This window comes from Palaemon carinicauda, chromosome 20 (assembly GCF_036898095.1).
Source record: "Palaemon carinicauda isolate YSFRI2023 chromosome 20, ASM3689809v2, whole genome shotgun sequence".
Classification (NCBI taxonomy): Eukaryota; Metazoa; Arthropoda; class Malacostraca; order Decapoda; family Palaemonidae; genus Palaemon; species Palaemon carinicauda.
Window position 1 is genome coordinate 61,450,934 of NC_090744.1, and position 15,000 is coordinate 61,465,933.

Here is a 15,000-nt window from a genome sequence, read left to right on the forward strand (position 1 = left end):
ATGTGTAACCAAGTGAATTTTCTCTCTCAAGTGCTATAAATTAATTTTTTTTTCTCTGAAAATACCCAGCTCTGAGTAAATGTAGGATAGAGGAACAGTCCTCCAAGAAAAATTTGATTAACTATAGTCTACTGTATTATTAGTAGTCGATAAAAAAATTCGTACCTACATCTTAGATTCGACACAATGAAGACAGATGCATACAGACATATACACTTTACAAACTTAAACTATAATTTTATTCTTAATTCACGACTTACTTAATCTAACATCATGAAACAGGTTAAGTTACTGACATAAACAATTCATTTCTGCCGAAACATGCTATAGGAACATTCCGACACATGAAGATATAAGCATATAGCCTAAGAAGGTGGATTACTGATGTGGAAAATAGGATTACTGGCTCACATATTAACAATGAAGATGCCAGAATCGAAGAAGTATCGTTGTTAGTTGGTGCAGGTAAAGGTAACGCTCACGTCATATAGAATACTGAATGTTTTCAGAATATCATATAGTGAATTCATAACTCAGTGATTTCTTTCATGAAAACCGGACAAGGAAAGGTTATTAAATTTACAGGAATTTATCTCGGCAAAGTATGATGGCTATTGCTAACCACCGGTATATGCAACTTTTAAAGAGATGTGAAATCATTATCTGGTGTAATATTAGTGTTTAAGGATGAATTTAAGACGGTGATAGTCAGTTAGTGAACTTAAAGGACATTCTTACATATATAGCTTAGGGAGTAATTTACAGTGCACTTCGAGGCAACACTAAGAAAAATATTGCTTTAGATCCCAATGAAAGAATAAAGAAAACAAAAATTGCTGAAGAAATGTAGAAGAGTGAATTAAAGGCTTCATCCAGTGAATCATGTCAGTTAATAGTAATAATAGGAATTTTCCACATTCTGCAGAAGGAAGAGTAAAAGGTTACACTGAAATTAGAAATTTACAAACAAATGCAAGCAGTATAAAGAAGGATTTTCTATAGCAACCTTCTCCAAAAATATGAGTGCATTGAAAAGAAATTTTAGCAGATATTATATAAATAGAGCCCGGGTAGCAGTAATGAGTATTAACCAAAAAAAAATAGAGTACTATGGCAGGAACAATAAATTATCAAGGTCGTTGTGCTAGGCCTTAGATAGCATGTGCAATTCCTTGTTATAACAGATACACCACAATTAAGTGTCATATGAAAAAGTGTAATGATTGTAACATATTAAGAAACTCAGTGGTGGAAGTATGGTGTAATAAGACGTTAGGTGGACTCTATCAAAGTGATTATAGTAATCAGATTTCAGGAAGTAATGTATCTCAAAAACCACAATTCCAATGGAACCATAAATCTCAGGACACACAAGAAATAGATTAATGAAAGTCAAATTGAAAACAACTTAATATTCAAAATTGATGTGTGAGAAGAGAACACATAAACAGTGAAATGTTGTGGTAGCCTTTGTGGTAACGTCCCTGACTGGTGATTGCTAGTCCTGATCAAACTCGTTAGTTCTTTAGGTCATTGCAACCTCATGATCATTGTGAGCTAAGGATGGAGATTTTGGGGGAGCCTCTTGGTCTAACTGTTGAGACAACAGCAACCATTGACTGGCCCTCCCTGGTCCTAGCTGATCAAATGTATGTAATAAGGTCAGTGTATGGAACATTGTCCTTCTTGGTAAAGCAATGTCCCTGTCCTTTGTCTCTGCCATTCATGAGCGGCCTTTAAACCTTTAAACCCTCATTTTGAATGGAAAATTAGTTTTCTACTTACGATAATTATTGATCACATTTACCAAATGCTTTACTAGAGATAGAGGGGAAGAGTTGCCCAGTGTTATTAGCCTCTTTTAAATCTTATGATATTCATAGGAATTAAAAGAGTGACAGAAAAATAAGTCATATCTAAATCCTATAATAAGGAAGGTGAACTTTAAAGGGTATAACCGGTAATAAGGAAACCAATCTCGTTACTATTGTTCTAGAAATAAAGGTTATGTGCTATAAATGGCAAACGACTTTTATTATTCTCTAAGACAAATAACTCTCAGCTAAAGGTCTAATGCCTTGCCATACTTTGAAAAAAGTGTTGAACCCAAATAGATTGCAGAAAAAGATTGATGCTAGAAAATAACAATGGTAGTATATTTTTCTAGTTTAACGAAGACTATTCCTCTTTAAATTTGGTCAATTTAAATTATATAGCTTTGAACAGAGAAGAAAACATAACCCGAAAGATTGAATATAAAGAAAGTAAGGAGAACGAATAAAAAAAAAAACTTTAAGTAGAAAAAATCCTATTATGTCAGGTGCATAAATTAATTAAAAACGTTCTCATGTTGTGGAAAGGAATACCACCTACACTAGTGATCTCATCAACAACCTTAAATGCTTCAAAGACCGCACATGAATGAACAGAGGCAAGGGACAGTGACATTACCCTATCAAGCAGGACAATGCCCTAAAGACTGAAAATATATATATATATATATATATATATATATATATATATATATATATATATATATATATATATAGTACATATGATTAGCGCCCAACCCAAGGAGGGCCAGTTAACGGCGAGTAATGATTCAGCAGATATACCTATAAGCTCCATCAAACACACCAGACTTAGCTTACAAGGATGGTTAGGTTGCAGCGACCAAAGGAACTAACAAGGTTTTAGCGTGACTCGAACCCCAGTCTTGTGGTCCCCAGGCAAGGACATTGCCAACGCGCTACCACAACCCTTGAAAATGAAGCAAATGTAAAATAAAAAATATACATGAACCCACAAATTATATCAAAAAAATTATTAGTACTCGCGACAACAACAACAAATGAATCATGCTAAACGGTAAATGAGATAAGGCAAAATGTAGGCAAAAAAAGGAAAAAAAGAAAGAAAAAGGAGGTTTGTTTACCTGTTTGCAAACAAAAATATGAGATATGTTTAAAAAGCAGGGCAGATTATTATTCTTCTACTTGTGATTTTTTTGTTCGTCCGACCAATGGGAAAAGTTCATCAGATGTTAAAAAAGAAGGTTTCGAGAGATTGTTTCACTCATGCATCTTCCTCTGCTGAGAACAAGAAGCAAAAGCATTTTCTTCTGAGTTCTGGTCGTTCCTTGTCTGATTATTCGCTAGCGGAGTTTCAAGAGGCTTGGGTAACAAAGGATGAAGGCCATAATAATCAATCAAGAACAGGCATTATTAAAGTTACTTAATCTCCTTGTCTCATGTAAATCCTAACAAACCACCATTTTCCATTATGAGTGTGCTTAGCTCCGGCAGCAGGTTTTTATTTTAGATGTTGGAGATCAGGGAGATTTCTCTTCAGTAATGAAAAATCTCTCTCCTATTAACATTTTTAAAATTTCTCCGAGAAGATAGCCATTACGAACACCACGTCGAATGGTGTCTGAACAGGTAATCTCCCTAATCTGTCTTGCTTTGGTTGAGTATTTACACTGTGGTAGGGATGTAGAATACTAACACCATGCATCCTGTGGGTCGTATAAAACAACTTTACGGACAGATGCTGTCTTCCAGTGTACTTTTTTAACAAAAGTCTAAGCCCACTACCAATAACTAAAAAAAAAAGGTAACATGTTATTGAATTTCTTGAAATTGAAGGTAAATTGATAGGAAGGTTGAATAAGTATACGCAGGTAATTGTCATTTTAGGAGACAGGCTTAGGCAAAATAATGTTCAGTTGCATTCCAAATTTTGAAGATAATCAGGGGAAATGGTTTGACATATGTCACTAGTGTTACCATGACCACAAAAATAAAGGTTTGCTCTTCGTACTACTTCTATGAAATTGGCGGAGCCTTCTCCAAACTTAGACAATCGAAACAGTAAGCGGCTGTCTTTGTAAGCAAAGGCTTAGAAATGTTATAAATTGCGCTGCCATATTTCATTGTTATCTTATGACGTCTCGAATATCCTCTACAAATACTGAATAAACATTCACACACATACATACACATGTAGCCTACACACATATGTGTGTGTGCTCTTATTATAAAATAAAAACCTGCAATCAATGATTTCATGAAATCACTAAGCTTTTCGGAAAATACGTGTAATCACTCTGATCGTTAGTGATTATATGTTATAACTAAAACTCCCATTCATTCCCTGTAACCACTGAATATATGGATCAGTGATTACAGGAAGTCACTGAATGATTTAAACTCAATTGATAAAATTCTATTCTCAATATTTCATCCGTATTATGTTAATTTTTAGTAATTAAGATGTAATGATGATTAATGCTCAATCACCATAATCTTTTATTCAATTATTGTAATATTCTTAAGTTTGCATGGAAGCAATCACTCTGTTAGGTATAATGGAAAAAGCCCATCCAACTTCGATAACATAGCCAAGCACTGTAGTATAGGATGCCAGATTAATACCAACATATTAGGTGAAGTTTTTTTTTTTTTTTTTTTTTTTTTTTTTTTAATTTAGTATCGTTGGCTTTCAATCAGGCCACAAGCAAATCCTTGATGTCACCAGTGCCCCATTCTACAGATCCCTGACATAGTGGATGATGTGGCTTTCCTTAGACAATGATCAGCCTTGGCCATATGGGTTTTAGTTCAGTACTATTTTCAAATGTGAATTAACTACCATTATCGCTTTACAGGGGAATAGAGCTCTGACTAAAAGGACCTCTAGAAGCTGATACGTCAGTTGAGGGCTGGTCTCTTTCATAAATGCGCGAACTACTACAAATTATTTTAAATGATCTTCATAAACCATTTTCTTTTTGTAAGAATTCCGATTCATGGAATGGATGTCTATGAGATCAACTTACCGACGGGATGCAAATTCATTAGTCAAAAATTAATGCGGTGAATGACACCTTCAACTACTTAGCTACTTAGCAAATATGAAGACAGGGAAGACAATAGACTTAGGTGGTTATTATAATTGGACATTTAGCTACTCAGAAAACTTGGATCACAGGGATAACAATAGACTCTGGTGGTTATTACGATTAGCTATTTAATTACTCAGTAAACTTGAAGCATTTGGAAAATAGTAAACTTCAGTGGTTATTACGATTGGCTATATAGTTACTCAGTAAACTCGAAGAAAAAGTAAGACAATAGACTAGGGTGGTTATCAAGATTGGCTATTTAGCTACTCAACAAACTCGAGGTACAGGGAATATAAGACTCCAATAGTTATTGCAATTGGCTATTGAGGTACTCAGCCACCCTTTGAGATACTACCGGTAGGGATTTATTTGGTGCTTTGACTTGCCAGACACTACCACATTGGATCCTTCTCTCTAGTGACAGCTCGTTTTCCTTTAGCCAAACAATTCTTCTTCACTCAAGGGGTGAAGTCCTATAGGCTTCCCCTAACCCCCGTCCATTGAGATACTATCACGAGACAGTTATTGGGGTCTTTGACTGGCCAAACAGTACTACATTGGATCATTCCCTCTGGTTACTGATAATTATCCTTTTCTGTACATATACACCCAATAGTCTGGCTTATTCTTTACAAATTCTCCTCTGTCATACACTTGACAACACTGATATTACCAAACAATTCTTCATCGCCTCAATATAATTGTTCACTGGCTACTTTCCTCTTGGTGAGGGTAGAAGAGATTCTTTAGCTATGGTAAGCAGCTCTTCCAGGAGAAGGACACTCCAAAATCAAAACATTTTATTCCGGTCTTGGATAGTGGCATAGCCTCTGTACCATGGTCTTTCACTGTCATGGGGTAGAGTTTTCTTGTTTGAGGGTACACTCGGGTACACTGTTCCATCTTGTTTCTCTTCCTCTTGTTTTTTAATGTTTTATAGTTTATATATTAAAGATTTATTTTGTTTTTGCAATTCTTGAATTATTTTATTTGTTGTTAGTTACTTCTCTTGTGGTTTCCGTATTTCCTTTCCTCACTGGGCTATTTTCCTTGCTTTGAGCCCTAGAGCTTAAAGCATCCTTCTTTTCCAACTAGGGTTGTAACTTGACAGTTATTATTATTAATAATAATAATAATAATAATAATAATAATAATAATAATATTTGTTTATGTGTATATGTTCAATATGTTGACTTTGAACAACGACCATAATTATTGTACAGTGAGAGAGAGAGAGAGAGAGAGAGAGAGAGAGAGAGAGATCAAATTGTTATTGATTATGGTAGTTATAAAATAGTCGACCAGCACATAAATTCCTTTCTAGACATTTATGCATATCAAAATTTTGTTTAGCATGATTATGTTGTTACCAATAAAAAAGAAATATTATATTGTGTTTCCGAAAGCTCAGCGTTATTTTTCAAATGCTAGGATGACTAATAAAAATGTCATAAGCTTTTAGATGTTCAAAGGATTGTAACATATCCTAATACTGTGACGGCGCCGAGTAAGGTTGTGAACTCAAAGGCAGGTTGGAAACGACTGAGTTATATTATTGTAGAACTCTCTCCTTATATACAAAACCTCAAGGCAACAGGACATAACAAGTTCACAAGACAGACAATATTACAGAGGAAAAACCAGACATGATTTTTCATGTTCGTTTTAGTGCAAGGGAAGAGCGAAGATACAAGCATAATATATACAAAAGGAATTATGTACAATTGTGTGAAACACGGTTGGTACATGGCTCCCCATCTAAAAATGACATACTGTACATGTTAGATAGGGCGCCCTGATCTAGAGAGGCGAACTGTAGGCGGGTCATCTGGCAGAAGATAAGCAGGTTTTAGACGATCAATGGAGACCCAGTCTTCTTTGCCCCGAATGTTTAGGAGGAATGCTTTCGGACTGCGTCGGATCACAAGGAAAGGGCCCGTGTAAGGGGTCGTTAGTGGTGGCTTGCTGGTGTCGTTGTGCAGGAAGACGTGCGTTGCAGAGTGCAAGTCCGTTGGTATGTGATGCTTTGCTGGGGGCTTGTAAGTCTGGCGGCACGGAGTAAATTTTCCCACGACGTGACGTATGCGCTGGAGATCGTCGGAGGAGGTTGTAGAAGGAAAAAATTCGGCAGGGACGACCAACGGGTCACCATACACCATTTCAGCTGCCGAGACGTCGAGGGCGTCTTTAGGAGTGGTCCTTAGTCCCAGGAGGACCCAGGGAAGCTGAGTAAACCAGTTGCAATCCTTGCCGCGGGACATCAAAGCTGCTTTGAGGGTGCGATGAAAACGTTCAACCATTCCATTGGCAGCGGGGTTGTAGGCCGTTGTCTGATGTAGGGTGATGCCCAGGAGATTCGCTAATGACGTCCACAATGGAGAGGTGAAAGTGGTTCCCCTGTCAGAAGTAATATGCTCAGGGATACCGAATCTTGAAATCCATCCAGAGAGTAAGGCAGATGTACATGAGGCGGACGTAGCAGTTTCCATGGGAATGGCTTCAGGCCAACGAGTGAAGCGGTCGATGACGGTAAACAGGTAACGATGTCCTTGTGATGTGGGTAGGGGGCCTACAACGTCGATGTGAATGTGTGCGAAACGACGCTGAGGTTGAGGAAAGGTGCCCACTCCTGAATCCGTGTGTCGATGTACTTTGGAAGTTTGGCAAGAAGTACAAGCGCGGACCCAACCCTTAGCATCCTTAGAAATGCCGTGCCAAATGAACTTTGCCTTCAGCAGCTGTGCAGTAGGACGGCACGAGGGATGTGAAAGGCCATGAATGAAATCAAACACCTGTCGGCGCATGGGAGCAGGAATCCAAGGTCGCGGTCTACCAGTACTGACGTCACAGAGGAGGATGGTGTTGGAGTCTTCGAGGGGAAAATCTTCCCAACTGAGGGACGTGCAGGATGTCCTACAAGCTTGATACTCTGGATCCTGTCGTTGGGCTTCAGCCAGGGCGTTGTAATCCAATCCCAGTTGAACGGCAGCCAACGTGTTTCTTGACAGGGCATCGGCAACGGGATTCATTTTCTCAGGGATGTATTGGAGGGTGCAATTGTATTCAGCCACGGTGGAGAGATGTCGGCGTTGACGGGCGGACCAGGCATCAGACTGTCGAGTGAAGGCGTGCACCAGAGGCATGTGGTCTGTGCGAATGACGAAGGGCGTACCTTCTAAGAAATGGCGAAAGTGACGGACAGCCAAGTGCACCACCAGCAATTCTCGATCGAAGGTAGAATAACCCGATTCTGCCTTGGACAGTTTTCTGCTGGAGAAGGCCAATGGGCGGGGCGAGCCTTTGACCACCAGCTCGAGTACTGCACCAATAGCGACGTCGCTGGCATCGGTGGAGAGAAGGAGAGGGGCATGTGGGATAGGAAAAGTGAGAGCCACAGCAGTTGATAAGGCCTTCTTTGCATTGCAGAAGGCTGCTTCTTGAAGGGGACCCCACTTCAGGTCCTTTGGCTTGCCCTTGAGGGAGGCGTAGAGGGGAGCAAGAGTGGCGGCAATGGCTGGCAGAAAACGGTGATAATAGTTGATCATTCCCAAGAATTCCTGCAGAGCTTTGACGGTCGAGGGCGCGGGGAATTTCTGAACGGCTGCTACCTTCTCAGGGAGGGGATGGACTCCTTCAGGAGTGATACGGTGCCCTAAGAACGACACTTCGTTGGCGCCAAAGGTACACTTGTCGTACCGGACTACAAGACCGTTTTGTTGCAGGCGGTCGAGCACGATGCGCAGGTGACGGAGGTGTTCCTCTTTTGAGGAGGAGAACACAAGTATGTCGTCCACATAACATTCACAGAAAGGGAGGTCCCCTAAGATGCCATCCATGAGACGTTGAAACGTTGCCCCAGCATTACGAAGGCCAAAACAGGAGTAATTGAAGGTGTATGTACCAAACGGAGTGGTGATGGCGGTCTTGGGGATGTCTTCTGGGTTCATAGGCACCTGATAATACCCCTTCAGGAGGTCGAGCGTAGAGAAAACCTTCGCTTTGTGCAGGTAGGAAGTCACATCAGCAATGTTTGGGCGGGGGGAGTGATCCGGTTCTGTTTGCATGTTCAGGCGCCTGTAATCCCCACACGGACGGAGGGAGCCGTCTTTCTTCAGAACGATGTGTAAGGGTGACGACCATGGACTGGAGGCCTTTTGGCAAAGGCCCATTTTCTCCATTTCGGCGAACGTCTGTTTGGCGGCTGCCAATCGTTCCGGTGCCAGTCGTCTGAATTTTGCGAAGACTGGGGGTCCCGTCGTCTTGATATGGTTATAAATACCGTGCTTGGCAGGAACCGTGGGCGTTTGGCGAAGTTCTGGACGGAAAACTTCCGGGTACGACGTGAGGAGGTGGGCGTAGGCATCCGTGGGTGCGTTGATGTGGAGAGCGAGGTTAGAGGGGGCGGGTTGAAGAGGTGTCGACAAGTACGAGTCTGCGTTGACCAATCGTCGGTGGGCGACATCGACCAGAAGGAGGAAATGAGAGAGGAAATCCGCACCGAGGATTGGCATTGTGACGTCAGCAACGAGAAACTTCCAATTGAATTTACCGTTTCCGAACGACAATATGAGGTTCTCGTAACTGTAGGTGGGTATCGCAGATCCGTTGGCAGCTACCAAGCGGACGTCGGCAGATGTAGACAGACTACGTCGTGCCTTGAAGAGTTTCCTTGGCAAAAGGGAAAGACAAGCACCCGTGTCTACCAAAAATCGCACGCCCGTTCCTGCATCCTGTAAAAAGAAAAGATTAGAAACATGGGAGGCCACCGCCACAAGCGATGGCCTACTTACACGTTTTTTGGCCACTGACAATCCTTCGCACATTTCTTCGCGGTTGCCCCGAATCTGAAGTGGTAGTAGCAAAACTGCGGCGGATGGGAGGTAGTAAGTAGCTGTAAAAGTCGTTCGTTGGGGCGTGAGCAATTGGTGGGTGGTGGGCGGCTTTGTCGCCGCTTCGGCACGTCACGGGGTAGGCGTGTAAGTCCTACGGCATTCATGTCAGCTTCGGTTGACGTTGAATAGGCATCCTCGTCGTCAGGGGTGGAGGCATTGATGGAGGTCTTGAAGTGGCTGTCCATAAGGGCGTCGGCTTTGGTCATCAAGTCCTTTATGGGTAAACTATCGACATCGGGTATGGCAGCGTGTACAGGTTCGGGTAAACGGCGTATCCAAAGGGCACGAAGTAGGTTCACCTCACGAGGAGAGCCGTCTGCGGAAGGTTGAAGGTGAGCGATACTGGTCATTTCCCTGAGGGCAAGCGAAGCCCTTTGGTCCCCCAACGGTTGTTGGGAGAGCTGAAAAAGCTTTGCTATACGGGCGGTTGGCGACGGCGAGTACTGCTGCAGAAGGTATGTTTTGAGGGCGTCATACGCTATTGGGGTGTCTCGTTGTTCACAAAGCCAGTCGGATATTTCTAGGAAGGTGTCCTCGGGTATCGCCGCGAGAACATAATCTGCTTTGGTGGTTGAGCGAGTCACGCCCCTGATACGGAAGTGGACTTCTGCGCGTTGAAACCAAGCAAACGCCACTCCGGTGGCAAACGATGAAAGTTTCAATGGGGCGGCCGCAACGCCAACTGCTATAGTAGAGTCCGTCTCCGTCATAGTACCAACGATGGAGGGGCGAGGGAGGTGGGGGTGGAAGGCAGTGGGAGCGAGTCGACTTCCGGGGTCACCAATGTGACGGCGCCGAGTAAGGTTGTGAACTCAAAGGCAGGTTGGAAACGACTGAGTTATATTATTGTAGAACTCTCTCCTTATATACAAAACCTCAAGGCAACAGGACATAACAAGTTAACAAGACAGACAATATTACAGAGGAAAAACCAGACATGAATTTTCATGTTCGTTTTAGTGTGAGGGAAGAGCAAAGATACAAGCATAATATATACAAAAGGAATTATGTACAATTGTGTGAAACACGGTTGGTACAATACGTTTGCATACTTTCAGTAATATACTTTCCAAGTTATTCAGATATTGTGAGAAGTGCCATCTTCGTTTATTGACTGTAACTCAATTTCCCTTTATTCATGATGGGGGAGGGAGCTTTGCTGTCTCATCGTATGTGATTGTGGCCAAGAATTGTTGGCATTGATATCTGAGCAAAAAATTTGAACATGCAGTAAAATCTTTGCTATATTGTTAATTCTATCTTTAGCTCAAGAGTTTCAATTCGCTAGAAAATTATTGAGGCTGTATGGTAAAACTTGATAGCTATCACATAGTATATATATCGAAACTATTCGTTAGATTCAAATGTTTATCCAAATAATGGGTGATTAAAAAAAAAAAAAAAAAAAAAAACTTTCGTTAGATAGTCTTTGTCTTTTGGGTGTTTGGAGGATTTTCTTCCTATGGATCCGTTTGCTAACATTTGCCTGTATCGAAGATATTTTGTTAGATCATTATATTCAGTATTTTTCACATACCTTAATTGGTTTGTAGAAAAATTTACCCGTTTGGTTTAAAATCAACCATGGTATTTTCGTTAACTAGAATTATGATAATTGAATGGGATATAGATTGTACAAATCTGAGTGACACCGCTTATCTGTGAAATCGTACTTCAAGAATATAAGATTTTTTTATTTTTATTTTAATGGATATTGTAGATATTAGGATTAAGGGAATATGAAAACAGGGCTCCTAATGCCTTATTTCTGAATTCAGCCAATGAATATTCTGTCATGATTTCACGCAAATATCGAATGGTTCAAGGTTGGAAAGGTCAAGTTGAGATGTTTCATACTGCTGATCGAGAGAGAGAGAGAGAGAGAGAGAGAGAGAGAGAGAGAGAGAGAGAGAGAGAGAGAGAGAGAGAGAGTTGAATGATTGATTTAAAGTTTTCAGCATCCTGACATCTGAGGTAATTGACACCAATATTATTTATTTCATAAAAAATGAGACGAATATTCAATTAAAACCATAAAGGTTGAATGTCATTATAGACGTTAAATAGTTTTCAGGAGACCTGCGTTTGAAATAAATCTAGAAATGTTGCTCGCATAGTAGGACACTTCATGTCCAAGAATCTTGGCAATGATGAACCTGCCATCCTCACCGCGAGCATCAAACAGATATCTATTTCTTAAGTTATTATAATTGGGGAATTCGGTCAAAAAATGCCTCACTGTTAAAGATTTAAACAGTCGTCGCAATATGGTTGGTGTTGGCCCTTCAGAAGAAACTCGAGTGTCAACCGAGTGTGACCAATACGGAGACGACAAAGAGTCGTCTCCCATTTTCTGGGCAACATGTTATACCACCAAGGCAATATGATATTTGTCACTTCTCTCATTTTATTGCCATCTAGACTATTTCAGTGCTGTTACCATTTATTCTAAAACAATTTCGTGATGTTAGGTAGGAAATCAACGCAGGGAGTGGGATACCTTCTTGGTAGCAACTCGGATGTAGCATTCTTCGCCAGTAAATCTGCCTTTTCATGCCCAAACACACATATATGTGCTGGAACCCAACAAAATCGAACAATTATACCTCTCTGTCCAATAATAATAATAATAAAAAAAACATTCTAAAATCTTTAAAACTAGAGGGTTATTAGAATTAAAAACTTCCAAAGCTTGAGGGGCACTCCTTGCATCAATAAAAATGGTAAAATTACCCGCCTTTTCCAACGACATTTTCTTAATAGCGATTAGTATGCCATAGAGCTCGGCAGTAAATATGGAAGCTGTTAGAGGAAGTGCACCTCTACAATTAAAACCAATACTATGTACTCCAAATCCAACGCCAGCATCAGATTTGAAGCCATCGGTATATATAGAAGTCGATCCCCTATGTTCTACAAAAAGATACCTCTAGTAATCTCCATTGAGGCATTGATGATAACTTAAATGGAACCACCTTAATTCTAATTATATCAAGACTGTTTGATAATTATTTCACCCAAAAGCTATAAGGTTGACAAGATTTTGGGTGCAACTAAAAGTGTGTTGAGTGCTTTACAAGGCTTGCAGTCTGAAAGGTAAAAGAATTAGGGAGTCTTTGCAATCTAAACCAATACCGAATAATAGAGGACATTTGGTAAAGTTCTTGAGGTAACTCTCCAGCATCAACAAGGACACTTGGGATAGGTGAGGTTCTAAACGCTCCTGTGGACAATCTAATACCAGTTTGATGTATTGAATCTAATATCTTTAATAGGCTTGGGGTGGCTGAAGAGTATATTTCACATACATAACTAATTTTGGAAAAAACCAAGGTCTTGTACAATTTTGAAATAGTATTGCGGTCTGGCCACCATGATGTATGGGGCAATATTTTTAGAATATTCAGAGCACCATGAAATTTAAATTTTAACAATTTTAAGTGAGAAACCCATGTAAGCCTACAATCAAATATCAAACCTAAAAATATAGCTTTACTTACACATGGGATCTGTTAACCTTTAATGTTTATATCCGGGTGTGAATGTACTCTCCGGATACCATAGAAATGGACAATAGTAGTTTTACTTGTCGAGAACTTAATTCCATTCATATAGGCCCACTTGATAATTTTGCCAATTGATAGTTGTATTTTTATCTCATTTATTACCATTTTACCTCCAGCTGATGATATAGAGAGATAATGTTGAGAGAACATCCCGGGGAATGATTGAGGATATCCCATTCATTTCTAGTGCAAACAGAGAGAGAGAGAGAGAGAGAGAGAGAGAGAGAGAGAGAGAGAGAGAGAGAGAGAGAGAGAGAGAGCCAGGCATTTAAAAAAAGTCCGGGAATGTTCACTAAATAAATAGATAAGGACTGAAAGTAAAAAATAAATGTTAAAGAAGGAAAGAAAAAAAAAACAAATGTTAGAAGAATGACAGAAACCTATATAAAGAAAGAAGGGAACACGAATGTTAAACATTTAAGACTAAGGACGTCAAGTCAGGGGATAAAAGAAGTTAAAAAAATGAAATATAAAGAGTGAGAGAATTTTTTTTTTTATAAATCCATGGGTGTTGATCCTTAGCTGTGGGATTTAGTGATTAAAAGGACAATAAAACATTTATTTTCAAGATATTTTGATATTTAGTCTCTCCCTTTCCCCGCTTTCGGCATCAGGTGTAGAAATTATGGTTTTACTCATATTTTCTTCTATTAGAGAGGCAGGAAATGTACAAACAAACAAACTTGCAGATATATATTTCAAAATGAAACTAAAAATTACTTGATACATAATTGGTGAATGGAATAACTATTTTGAAAATTTGTAACCTGAAAAATAAATTGCTAAAAACACCACTGAATAATTGAAAAAGAAATATCTCTTTCCATTATTATTATGTTTTACTGGTGTTTGGAAATGTCAATTCATTTTCTAAAACCGTTCTTTATAGTAATGGTAATCCACAAGGTATCTGAGACCGCTAATTCTTCTTTCAAATTCTCATTCCAACCGCCAAACATCTCGCTCGTTAAAAACGTAATGTAAATGCTTAAATTAGTTATATGTATATATATATATATATATATATATATATATATATATATATATATATATATATATATATATATATTTTTATATATATAAAAATTTATATATATATATATATATATATATATATATATATATATATATATATGTGTGTGTGTGTGTGTGTATATACATTATATATATATATATATATATATATATATATATATATATATATATATATATATATATATATATATATATAAATATATATATATATATAATGTATATATATATATATATATATATATATATATATATATATATAAATATATATATATAATGTATATATATATATATATATATATATATATATATATATATATATATATATATATATACATATAAATATACATATATATATATATATATATATATATATATATATATATATATATATATACATACATATAAATATACATATATATATATATATATATATATATATATAAATATATATATATATATATATATATATATTTATATATATATATGAATTTATATATATATATATATATATATATATGTATATATATATATATATATATATATATATATATATATATATATATATATATATATATATATATATATATATATATGTATATAT